The sequence below is a fragment of the Anser anser genome, assembly GCF_964211835.1.
Source record: "Anser anser genome assembly, chromosome: 4".
NCBI lineage: Eukaryota > Metazoa > Chordata > Aves > Anseriformes > Anatidae > Anser > Anser anser.
The window spans coordinates 49,222,261-49,235,557 of NC_139724.1; the positions used below are offsets into that span (position 1 = coordinate 49,222,261).

Genomic DNA, 13,297 nt, shown 5'->3' on the forward strand with positions numbered 1-13,297 from the left:
ATAATTTCCACCACTTAAATTATTTTACAGAGAAATTATTCATATTGTTTGATAAAGATATTTTTCTGCTTGCTTTAGATTTTAAACCATGCCTGAATTTCTGGAACACATTGATGTAGATTACAGGCATATCTTTCTTTTTTCAACACGGTTAATATTAAAACAATAAAAGCTTTTTTTCCTTATGTTCTGCAAAATTTTTGGTCCTTAATACTCTCTACTTTAATTTTCTGTAGTTGTGCTGCAAATTTTTTGCAAATATATCCTCTTCATAGAATTATTCCTCTACCCAGGCTGAAAGCAAAATAACAGAATTTGCTTATGAAGTCTTGAGAGGGGAAGATACAAACATCCCAGACCTTAGAAGAGTTAACCAGATACACAAAATAATTTTAAAAAGTAATGAGCTCCTAACACCTGGAGAGCTGCCAGGTGCAATTAAAGGTTGGTCTCAGCTGTGACTGGTTATTAATAAAGGGCTTTTGTAGGAAGTGAAGTTTTGAGTCCCCATAGGAGGTCTTAGTGTTGTGGAGAGAGTGGTTGGTTGGTTATATTATTTTTGTTATTGATGTTAGAGAAGGTTGGAGGAATGGTGGTAATGTTTGTGGTAGTGATAAGGTCATAAAGAGAAGTGTTTCTGAGCAGGTGTTCTTCCTAGATATAGTTCAGAGAAACTGCAAGGCTTATGGGAGGATTCATCTTGATTGTGAAGGTGTCTCTGAGTCTGAACCCAAACTTGGATTCCAGTTTTAGATGCTAGGAAAATTCAAGTTCTTCTTGAGGACTCTGGGGAGAGTGAAATGAAGCTACTAAACTCTGTGTCTGAGGTTGAAGAGTTGGTGTGAGAGACTTTGGACTTCCTGCATGTGAAAAAACTTGCATCAGAAGTCAGCTATGGTTCCACAGACAACGAGAGAAGAAAAGAGTTGTTGATGAGTGGCTGCTAAGGGAAGAGCTTGTCTTTGTTATGTCCAGCTATCATAACGCATATGGTAAGTTTACCTTGCATGAACCTAGGTGCATTTGCTATAAAAGCTGTGAAAATTCATGTCTTTTATAATGTTACAAGAGTAACATCGAAGGTTCTTAAGACACTTACTCTGTAAGTGTGCAGAGATGATGAAATAATGGACCCAAACCATGGCCTTGTACTTTCAGAGAAGCACATTTACCTAATTTTATTTCCCCATACTATCTGCAATAAGACTAGTAGCTCTGCTGTGTGGATGCCTCCTCTTGTTGCGTCCTTTAGTTATCAATTTTCTAGGCAATTCTTAGCCAAAATTAAACCACAATTGTACCCTTATCCTTATGGGTAAGGCAGCACCCGCTGGATTCTGCTGTCTGCAAGGGAATACCAATTTTTATTCCTGAAAACTGGTGAAATGATTAAAACTGTAAGGAGACTGAGGGTTTGTAAATATTATGCTGAGGGAGGAAAGGAGTAGGGGGAGAATGTACATTTAGGTTTCCTCCTCTTCTACTATTAAATTGCTGCTAAGCTAGTTAGCAAGCAGTAAGTACTTACCTAAAGCAGCACCTTTTTTTTGGGTGATGTAAAGCAGGTGAAGCCAGACAAGAAGGGCTCTTCTTGAGAAGAAGCCTCTGCTCCTACTAAAACATTGGGTTACAAGTAATGAGTAGACAGGGTTGCCAGAAAAACTAGTCATAAACTCATGCTATACAGTTGTGGTACTCTATAGTCTATTCATATTTTTAAGCTAGCAGAAAGACGGATGGGAAAAAAAATTGGAGATCCTTCTTGCAAGATTAGTCTTCCTAGTTTTTGAGAAAAATGTATTGCTCTTAATATAAGTGAATAGGAATGAAAAGAATATCGCTATTCCATAAGTAAATTAATATATTCCATGCACATAATATATTTCCTTTCATAAAACATTTTGCTAAAAAGGAATTGTGTTCATGCTTATGTTAATCATAACTGAATTTTGGAGCTTGTAGTTTCAAGCTGAATGATGCTCGAGTTTTTGACTTTACCATGTGAAAGAGCTGCCACGGAACTGAACTGCATCATTACATCTCTTAATGCTGTTCCTGATGGTTGTAGAAATAAGCAAAATTATTGCACAAGTGCTGTTACAAAAGTAGGTATAAGTATTTCTTTTAATGTTTTAGTTGCTAGTGAAGATTTTATAGATAGGAATTGATAACCTCTGACAGCCAGCTGAAGGTGTAATATTGAATATATTTCTATCAGCTCTTTATTAATGGTTGTCTGTGATCCATGTTCTGGTGCTGTAGTGTTGACAGTTGTCCAAAATTGATGCTGGTTTGTGTAAAGGAAGCAAACTTTAGTATAGGAGAAAAGTCATGGGAAATCTGTAAGGGGCTGGGAGGTCGAACTTAATTCTGGTTGCTTCCAGCTGGCTTCCCACTGTGTGATCTGCTGTGAGAAATGTTCCAAGGAGGATGAAGTTTGGGACAAAATAGAACTCTGTATGTCTAATAGGCACAAGTCTTTCCATGCATACGTGGTAATTTAGATCAGAATACAGATAGGAAAAAAGATAGGAAACAGCTGGCCCATATGGTATGACTAATTTTGGGTATCTGCTTTGCAAAAACTAAGAGATTAAAAGTTCAGTGCAAAATGATGGTCTTATCATGTGCACAGACCTTGTGGTGCTTATTTCTTAATAACAAGATATGTGAAGCTTTTATGGCATGGATTTTGGAGATGAGTGAATTAGTACCTTTAGGCACTGAAACACCTGAGAAGAAATAGAAAAAGATATAGTTCAGCTTCGTGAAGAACTGTTACCCTGGAAGCTTTAACCTTATTATTTGGAGAAATTTCTGTGTGTTTAAAAAAAAAAAAAAGGAAGTCTTCAGTGTCATTTTACCTCTTCCATGAAGAGATGGTTTGCTTAACATATAATTGAAGTTTGACAAGTCTTTTATGCAGAGCATGTGTAGCTCATTTTAGATAAGCCTCTAGAATTGCTAGGCTTCTAATATTTTCAGAAGTACTGTGCAAACCAATCTCTAAACCAAGTGCTGTTTTGAAAATAGCATTGTCAACACAAGCATCTTAATGTTTGTACTCAAGTAGATGCTAATTTGAATTATAAAGGATCTATTTGCAATGCATAGTATTAGTGTAAAAGGCAAAATAACTCTGGAATTTAGAAGCAGTCAATATTCTTACTGAGTTCTCATTAGCAACATTTCGTTGCAGTTGTTAGAATACACTTTGTTCTTGGGGAATGTCATCATTCCTGAACAACGATGTTGTCCCTTCTGCTAGTGGTATCTGGCTTGACAACTCCCTGGCATGACAAGATGATATGACAGTGAGGATTAAGCACGGAAGTTGGGGGGGGACTGTCTGCATGAATTTAAGGTCAATTTAAGGTTTTCTTCTATGTGTTTCTAGAACTACAGAAACCTAGAAGAAGCAGGGTAAAATCAGATTCTCTTCATTGTCTCACTTCTGGTTAAGTTGACACAATAATTAGGAAATTAAATGAAGCTTGTCACTGTCTGTCTTAGGAGCTCACATTACTCAGTAGTGAGCTGGGGGAAGGATGCGCTAACCAGCATTTCCATGGAAAACTGTAAGGATGTGAGAAACACAGGTCTACACAATATATGGCCTTCCAATCCATGGGAGAAAATAACACTGCAGAGGAGAAATAACTCTATGGACAGTGTAGCTGGTTGGACCTAAAATATTCTATTTGTTTCATGCAGTGTATGAATACTCTAAAGGTAAGCTAAGTGTCTTGGCTTCTATTGACAAATACTGAAAGCATAGCATCCTATCACGCAATATGAAATCGTCTTTGGCTTCACTCTGGGAAGTTGTGTCACATGTCTGCTAATATCACGTTCTCGTTAGTCTATTTGACCTTTCTTTTTCCTCCCTTGTCCCGTTTGGTGTTCAGAAAAGCATTGATGAAGTATTCTTTCTAGCCTGGTTCTTGTGCTTTCCTTAAAATAGCTTGTGTGCATGCCCTCTAGAAAACACAGATAAACATTCATAGCTTGCAGCTAGCAAATATGGTGATACTGGGGGCAGAAGAGCAGATCCATCACTAGCAAATATAGTTTTCTCAACATTGTCAAAATCCAGCTGTGTACATGCTGTGAAATACCGAGAAAATATCTTGTCTAAGACCTGTGGACTGCATGAATAAACCCTTTTTAACTCCTGTGCTGTGAATTAATAAAAATCCCCTATGTGTTACCATTCCTTAGGCACAGTATGATTCTGCAGTCCTAGGAAGTACAAGCTGTCGTTCTTCTGTCTTGAAGTCACTAACTACCCACCTGGGTATTATGTTCTAGGAGATTTCAAGCTATAAATATGGCACGTGGCACTTGTCACGCTGGCTAAGTACCTGACAGAAAACAAAAGCAGTTAACTCTGTGGAGTATTTCCTAGAAAGAAACTAGACTAAAAATAGTAAACTTCTATCTCATTTCATAGATAACTGCTTGAAGAATAGGACTGTCTCTGTAAGGTAGCTCATTTTGCGTGTTTTAAGACCAAGCTTAGAGCAGTGCTAAACATTGTTCACAATAGTGGTGTCATTTGGAGAAGACTTTTCTCCAGGACTGAAAGGGAGAGAGCAAAGTAATTACAATTTCAAGAACTTTAGCTCACTGGTAACTTCCTAAGAGGGCAAGCAGAGTTTGATGGAACATTCAAGTGGCTTACATGTATTCTTTTTTTACCACAGAAAATAGCTTTTCCGTGACATTAGTGATGTTATGTGTTCAGAAAAGACTTTTATAAATGTTCTAAATACTGGCTGGGCTTTCTGTTAGGGTGTTTTTAAAGTCACTACTTAAGCTTGTTCCTAATCTGAATTGTGGCTTGTTAATTCTTCTAACCTCCCTTAAGAATACTTTCCAATGAAAACACTGAAGATTCAAACACAAGTAAGACCACAAGTAGTGCTTCTGCTTTACTTATGCTGATTTAAATATTAATAATTACAGCCCTTAAAAATGGGCTGTTGCAAGATATTTCTAATAGGGACTCTGAGAAGTGTATTGTAGGAATCTTGCCACTCGGTGGCACTGTTTGTTTTACTTTTATTGTGGTACGCTCTTAACACAAGAGTTGATTCAGACGTTGACATACCCATGCCACTAATAGTATGAGTTACTCTCAAGTGGTGTGCAAAACATAGGGAAGGTGGACGCGATTAAATCTATTGATTAGGGAGAAAGGAGGTTTTCTTTCTTATCTTCCTGTCCACCTGAAGAGTCAGGAGCTGTTTCTGATTCGTCCTCTGGTACAACACAATTCTGTCCCTGCTCCTAGTCAGCGCAAAACTACAGGTCTTCATTCCAAAATCACGTTTTTTTTGTTTTTACATAGTCTACAATAACCAGAAGGTACACAGTTTACATATTCACAGAGAAATAATACGTAAAATTACATTACTAACTACTTCTCCCTTGACATGGTGGAGACCTGGTATCTGGAAATTTAGGCTCTTCCTGGTTTGCCTGTGACTCTGCTGTTCGCCAGAGAAGGTCAGAATTGAAAATGTGTTCTGCTGTTTCTTAGGTGTTACATGTAGGTGAAGTGCCTTTCCACTGGAGTGCTGTTACAGGAAATGCTTAAGAATTAAAACAAATATGAATTAATAACTAAAACACTTTTACTTCTGAAGAAGTTTGGGCATCTAGCTCTTCTCTTAAATAATAGTGCTTGTAAACAAATATACTCTTACAGTTTATATCTATTTAATTAACCTAATCTTACCTAGACGGGAGAACTATCTAGAGAAACTGTGGAGGGGAGCCTAATAGCTCCCAGCTGATTTAAGCTTGCATACTTCTGTGCTCTTTTGTAACTCAATAAAAGCTCTGAGCCTTCGTTAAGGAATCACAATATAGAGCTTCATAGCTTTCAATGTTTGTATCAACTATTAATGTAATACTGAGATGGTCAGAAAAGAAATAGTATTTTATGAACTACTATACTTTGTCAGTTAAGAAATATTAAGTCTTCTGATGTCTTTCAGTTTCCAGGGTCCTAGTGGAATAAAGTGTACGTAATATCATTTGATCAGAATAACGTCTGATGTGATTTGCCAACCTAAATGGAGTTATTTTACTTGTGAGGCTTCTTAAGTTACTGAACAAAATGTCTTGTAAGAAAATGTTTTTCAAAACCTTTCTGTAATGAATCCCTACAACAAATTCTGTATGCAGGAAAATCTTGGAAACGCTTGTTTCCATAGGATATGGTCAAGTCATAGGTAACTGCTGAAACTGTAACTGCTGTAAATGTAACCTGTAACTGCTGAAAGTGATAAAATAACAAACTTCAGTAGAAATAATCCTTTTTATTGGTCTCTTGGACTATACAAACATATGTATCTGACTAAATTGTTTTGTCCTAGATTATTCAACTTGGCCATTTGTGAAATTTCCTGAGGTTAAGCTTTGTAGTAATGAAAAATACAAATACTTACTTGTATAGACTGTGCATGGTGGATAACATAAAAAGTATTTTTTTTTTGTTTATGTATGTTCTTAATGACAGCTTGGAAATGGTCATACAGTCTTACAGAATTGCATTAATGCAGTATAGTAAGCATCCACCTGCTGAGCTGCAGTAACTCTATCTGGATGCTTCTAGACTGTAGCCTGCAAAATGTGACACACTAGCTTAGTGTCTTACTGCTGTATTTCACAGCAGAAGGTGTGAAGTTCTCTTCATTGCCGCTATTTGGGTGGCTTGTACTGAATGTCATTCAAGTGTGCATTCACGTCTGCATGATGGACAATTGTGTTCTACAGTATTACTCCACAGTGAAAACAGTCTTGAGACTTTTGATAACTTCAAAAACTTCTTTATTTTGGCCAAAGAAAGATTATGAAGTTAGAAGATCACGTCTGATATTGCCAATATGATAGGATGATGATGATATCTAATTTCTAGATGACTTCTAGTACAGCATACTCTGCACAGTTACCTTTTTTTAACTAGAATTGGGTGAAGACATGTACGAACATCAATCAAGTCAGTTGAACTAACTGCCAGAGATGTTCTGTGAATGCTTTGGTGTGAGCTCACCCATGCTTTGACATAAAAACACTGTGCTGGAATTCTCTGAGTAAAAAGAATACCTGCACTACTTCTCACTTTTTAACGTTCAATTTCAGAAGGATTTTAACAAAATATACACTAATCAGGTAGCAATGGAAGAAACAGTTGTGAGAACTGTTGCTCACAGTTCGTTGAACGTGGGATTGGCATCTCAATTGCAGGAGCAAGTCATGGGCATGACCTGACTGGCACCATGAGTTTCCCTTTGGTTATTTAAGTTCTGCTTGAAAGGCTTGTTTCCCTTCTCTTGAACCAGAGTACTTGGCTTACAGTGTAATAGTTAGAGGAAAATTTTTTTTCTAACCAAGGACCTAATGAGTGGGAATGCCTCAGGATGCCACTGCGTAATAGGAATGTGCGCTCTCACTTCAGAGGAGTGAGCCTAGAAATATTTGGAAGATGATGATTAACCTTTTAACCACAACAGATGGGGACAAGTACTCAAATTATTTAGCTGTAACTTATTTCCTGGATGACTTACTGACAAAGAATAGGAAGATCAATAAGGAAGGAAATTCAATAGAAACAGGCTTTCCACTCATCTGCCCATCTATGTAGGTACATATTGATCTTTCTGCTAGGACAGAAGGAGAAATGTGGCTTCAATCTGAGTAATATGTCTAGAATCACAAAACTGTCTTGTATTAACAGCAAGCTTGGTTTTACATGGAAGAACTAATCTTTACTTGGTGATCTAGCAGGAGGATTTCTCACTTCCATATTATGAGATGACTAGCAATACATGGCCAGTGTCTTGTATAATGCAAGCATTAAAGCTATAAAAACTGAGAGTTAGTACTGATAGTTACAAGCAATTTTGCATGTTGATATAATGTCCCTTTTAAAAAGAAAAGGTATATGTTGCTCAAAAATATAGTTAGATCAACAGCAAAAGTTTGAATGCAAGTAGTAAACAAACATGATTTTGTTGTCCCCTTTGGCAGCTGAAACAAAATGATATAGTCAGTTCTGCCTTACATGTCCCAAGTCACGTGTTATTTGTGACTCATCTCATTTCTACAACCAGCTCTATTGTTCTGTAGAACACAACAGAATGAAGTGATGCCAATTGAAATGCAAGAAACAAGCATTGCGTTGTTAGAAGGAAAAAAATTGTTTTAAAGCCATTCATGACTTCATCTTTAGAGATATAAGACGATGAAACTGTTCTTCTAAGAGTTGCTTCTCTTGTTTCTGGTGAGGATGGAAAATACAAATCTATATTTTGACGTTGGTTGTAACCATTCCCACTTTAACTTCATCCTTAGATATAACTGCAGGTGTAGCAGTTCTTAAGGGAAGGGAGGTGGGCCACACTGTTTTTATCATCAGCTTTTTTCTATAAAAGCACTACTAATGTAATGGAACACTGAAGTGACGATATAGAAGAGGACTTTCTTGTCTGGTGCTGCAGAGGAAGAACCACATCTCTGCCCTGACTTCTACTAGGTGTTCTACACTTTTGGTCAGAAACAAGAAACTTTCAGGGGTGGGACGCTGAGGTGAGCTTGGTTTATATATTCCTTCATACTTTTTCAAATATATATTTCTAAAGAATTTGGCAGAATATTGTCCATTTTAAGTAGCAATTGCTTGCTTATTTGTTATTTAACACTCAGAATTGTTGAGTTTAGTTTGATGTAACTGGTGGTAGTTGGCCATCAAAGGATGATTAAGTTGGTGTTCAAGTAACAAAGCTGCCTGGCCAATATCAAAAGATTAACAGGATCAGAGTATGTCCTGCATTGTTAATGCTAATATATGAAGGATGCTAAGGTGCCATTGTTTTGGTTTTTTTTTGCAATGGTGATTGTGTACAATAGCTGTAAATAAATGCTTTAAGAAGGGGTGCTGTGAAAATGACAGCTGTGTGATTGCTCTGTGTGGGATCTATTTCTGGGAACTGGAGTGTCAGGTACTGTCTACCCTCGTATTTCAGTTAGCGTATCTGTCAGGTGTCAGTGGGTGTCTTGAAAATGCTCTTTGTGTCCTGACACAAGGATCACTGATTACAGAGTGTGGATCAAGCACTGCGTATCACTGTTGTTTTCCACTGCGTACAAGACTTGAGGATTTAAACTGTTCTATGGAAATGAAGATAAGGGGCTATAGCAGGGCTGGGCATAAGGATAAATTTTTCATGGTTTGTTTCTTAAACCTTGTCTTAGTACTGTAAAAGGGCGTTTTAACGTCTCTGTAACTTTTTAAGTCCTTTATGTGTTGCTGGAGTCTGTCCAAGTGTATTTGATGTTTGTTGTTATGGTCTGCGTAGATGGCTGCTCTTGTCTATTTTCATTGAGTGGCCTTTCAAAGACGTTTAATAACAATGGTTAACATTTTGACTGCCTTCTCTTAAAATGTGTCTACCAGGATGTTATAAACTTCACTGGGCAATAGCGCTGTCTAACTGGGGCTCAACAGATATAAGTAAGGCAACAATATTTCTTGCATTGTGTGACTCCAAGCTAAGAAGGAAACTGATAGGATGAAGAAATACTAGCATTAAAATGAAGTGTAAAATGTGATACGTTTGGAATATTCTGTGTAGCCAAGAGAGCTGAATAGGGCTTAGGCCCTATTAAATTACATTCCAGTATGCATAGTTTTAAATTAATAACCAATGTAACTATAAGTTTATATTCCTGAATCACTACATGAAAGTGATGCAAGATAAATCTTCTTAGATACTTGGCAGGACATATCTAAGATGAATTAAAAAAAATAAAATAAGAAATCCAGCAGCTGAACCATCTCAAGTTATTGCTAAAAAATACTTCTTGCATTTCTCTTCTAAACAAACTCCTTTTCTCCAGGGTAGCATATTTACAGTAGCTAATTTTTAATGAAGCTAAACTTCGAGATGTATTAACAGCATTAATTGATATTATTCTAATTTATTTTGACTTTTTTAATTCTTTAGAAAAAAAAATTCTTCCAGCCTGTGTATCTATGTTCATAGTCTCAAAAGAAATACCATGCAAGTTCGACCCCTTTAATTTTGAGATCCTGAAAGGTATATTCTCATGCAACTGAAAGATCTTTTCTAGGGACAAGAAGGTAAGGTACGATGTCCTGGGATAGAAGCTTAAAAGATCTAAAAGTATCATCACAAGTGACATGTGGAACACTAGAACAACTTTTTCCTTTCTGAGATGTAGTCATAGTGTTCTAATAAGAAAAATACACATCAGTAACTTTGTTTCATCTCTTCCTTCAGAATCCCTTAACAGGAACACAACTGTGTGGTAATACTTAAATTCAGTTTCTAATTCTTGAAAACAGAGTTGTGGAAAAACTACTGAAATCTAAGCATGGTGTGTACATGTAAATACCATCTGGTAGGAACAACTCCCTTGGGAAGAGGAAATGCTCTACAGAGCTATGTGAAAATAAACTTGGAATAAATAGCAGGACAAGTAACAATGCGGTCGAATGGACAAAGTCCAGATGTGCGTTTGCAACAAATCTCTGACAAAATTATAATTAGAATATGCAGGCTGAATAAATGCTGAATCAATCTTATTACAGTTCTTGTCACTAAATAAAAGCACTTCCTTTCATTTCTGTGTCCACTTAGGTTCTTTATCTTGCTTGCTTCATCTATTTTCTTAGTCTTGCAAGCTCTGAAGTTACATGTCAAATTACCATGGAGTTCACCATAGGGCACCTGAAATTGTACTTTTTAAAAAATGAATAGATAATTCTTCTGAGCAGTGCTGTGAAATGATTGAATTGAGGTCAAGAAATAAATAGGGAGTAAAAACAAATGAGAAAACCACACCTCCTATTTCTAGCCCAAAGCTTGGTTTCCTAGCATATATAACAGGAATTTAAACTTTGTTTTGACTTCTTAATAAAGTCTTTTACTCATCTATTTAAACAACAGTGAGAATAACAAGGATAATATCAGAGTACAATACTTATGAGGTAGCTACTTGTGATTAGCTGTAACTAATGTGGGATCATGTTGTTATATTTTACCACCATGTTACAGCTCTGATTATCTCTTTCCCTAGGCAAAATGGGCTGTGAATATGGAAACATGGAAAGAAGAAACGCTGTTGTGTTTCCTTTCTGTGAGGTGTCACTCATGCATGCTCTGTCCTTGCGCCCTTTGCAGCTTTGGGGCTGGAGTGCAGAGCATCTGTTCAGCCTTTCAGCACGGTTTCTCTGGCAGTGGATTTACATAGATCAATAGTTTGAACTTCAAGGCTTACCTTGGCTACATAGGTAGCCTATGTAATAGCCTTACATAGGCTAATGTTGTGCTCTCATAACTGTGAGACTTCAGGACATCTCTACCTAATTTCTTTTTTGTTGTTTTTTATCCAAGCTCAGAACTTCAACACTAGCAGCTACGTAATGATTCTTTGCTGGGGGAGGGAAGCAAGGGGTAGGAAGCAGCAGAACAAAAGATCTGATCCTGAATTTTACCCTAGTGCTTTTTATCTATTTATTTATTTATTTTAGTATTGAGGGGAAAAAATAACACTGATTTCAGATCAGCTCCATTACAAAAAAAAAAGTCCAGGACACAATTAAAACTTAAAGTTCCCATACCCGCAAGCAAATGCGAGTGGAAGAGAGAACAGGAGAGAATAACAATATATGAAAAATAAATTTAATATAATTCTTGTTTGAGTTGCAAGTTTTCATAATGAACCCCCCCCCCCCCCCCCCCCCCGAATTTTGTCCTTGGGTTTTTCTCAGAAATGCCATGTTGATATTTTTTTTTTTAAAATCTTGCTGCAATTGGATGCAAATGTATGAAAATTCTGCCCGTTTACTGTCATTCCCTTCTCTCCCTTAAAACTGGAGAGAGAGGTGATAGCTTGCCACATGTCTCTGCCATAGTAATATATTCTCTCACTACTTATTGAGGTAACTGCCTTCTGGAATATTTGTTTGCTTTAACTTTAAAAGAAAATGTGGTGAAAGCCCATTGACACTTCTGTCTTGACTGGTGAGAGTGTGTTACATGAAGATCTTGTAAGACTTGATCTCCAGTCTTATAATCTATGCAGGGAATAACTTAGGTCCTAGTCTTTTATTTTCTTCACTTCAGGGGTAAATTATAAATTATACCTATTGCATGTTTGTTAGTTTCAAAGTAGTTATGTCAATGCTAACATTGATCCCCTATATTGCTTTGATGTCAATACCTTACAGGGAAAATTTGGTGTTGTAATTAGTCGTGATAAATAACTTAAAGTAGTATTTAACATTGAAGAATGACTGAAATTGTTTGGAAATCTTGACAATTGTTCCTCTGTGGAAAGGGAGCATTATTCAATTTTTGCCACGGAAGCCAGTGGAAGTGACCTGCCAATGTCAACCAAAACCACGCTGCATACTAAGCATTACCTTTATTTTTTAAATAACTAGTAGAAGTCTTGTTCTGCCACACACCACTTGAAATGAAGAAACAAATACTACATGTTAAGGAGACACTTATCTAGATGAGAAACTGGATGAGTTTCCCTGTCTGGCATCAGGTTTCATTAAGAACATTGCCTTGGCACGTTTCTAAGAAATAATGAAGGTTGTATAGAAGCAATTTTCTCTGTTACTTATGGCCCTCCCTAATCTATGTCAAACTTTATCAGAAATAGTAGTTATCTTTATTTAAACTTCAATGTACTCACCCCTGTTACTTTTGCTTACTTTCTACCCTTTAGCATAGTAGATGAAGTTTAGTTCAAGTGGTAAATCTGATGGAAGTCTCTTGTTTTCTATGGTTATATTAGCAGCTGGTGTAGAACTTTGTCACTTCCTTGGTCCATTTTGGTCTGTTGGTTGTTCTCACTCTTTGCAGTCTTGTAGGCACATAACTATTGCTGGGGCAAGGGTACGTGGCTGACTCTTTCTCAACTTGCTTTCTAGTTATGCCCTTGGGTTCTCCTCAGCTGCCAGATCAGTCTGCAGCTGGCCTCTACTTTGCAATGCATGCAGTTGCTCTGTGGTTGTCCCCTGGGCACACAACTTCTGATTTCTTTGAACATCAGGAGGTTGTTCTTGAACTGGTCCTCCAGGGTACTTGAGTACTAAGAAGCAGTCCTGCTCTCCTCCAGTGTATCAGCCAACTTCCCCATGCTGAACCTCATGATAGTGTCCTTTTTAAGTTTTATGACTTAAAAATAGTTCTAACCTCATTACCATCTTCAAGGAGATGCCACTTGCAACCAGCTGTTAGACCAAACT

The 13,297-nt window shown here is 37.1% G+C and overlaps 1 protein-coding gene across 2 annotated transcripts in view; it reads left to right on the forward strand.

Moving 5' to 3' along the window:
* The first annotated feature begins 492 nt into the window (after positions 1 to 492).
* DLC1 (DLC1 Rho GTPase activating protein) overlaps positions 493 to 13,297 on the forward strand; it is a 281,618-nt gene continuing 268,813 nt past the window's right edge. The window contains exon 1 of one of the 2 annotated variants that reach the window (XM_083836132.1): positions 493 to 992. The gene's annotated coding sequence lies outside the window, so the exon portion shown is untranslated. Of the gene's footprint in view, positions 993 to 8,326; positions 8,599 to 13,297 lie in introns of those variants that run through there. The other variant, XM_083836136.1, reaches the window with a different exon arrangement.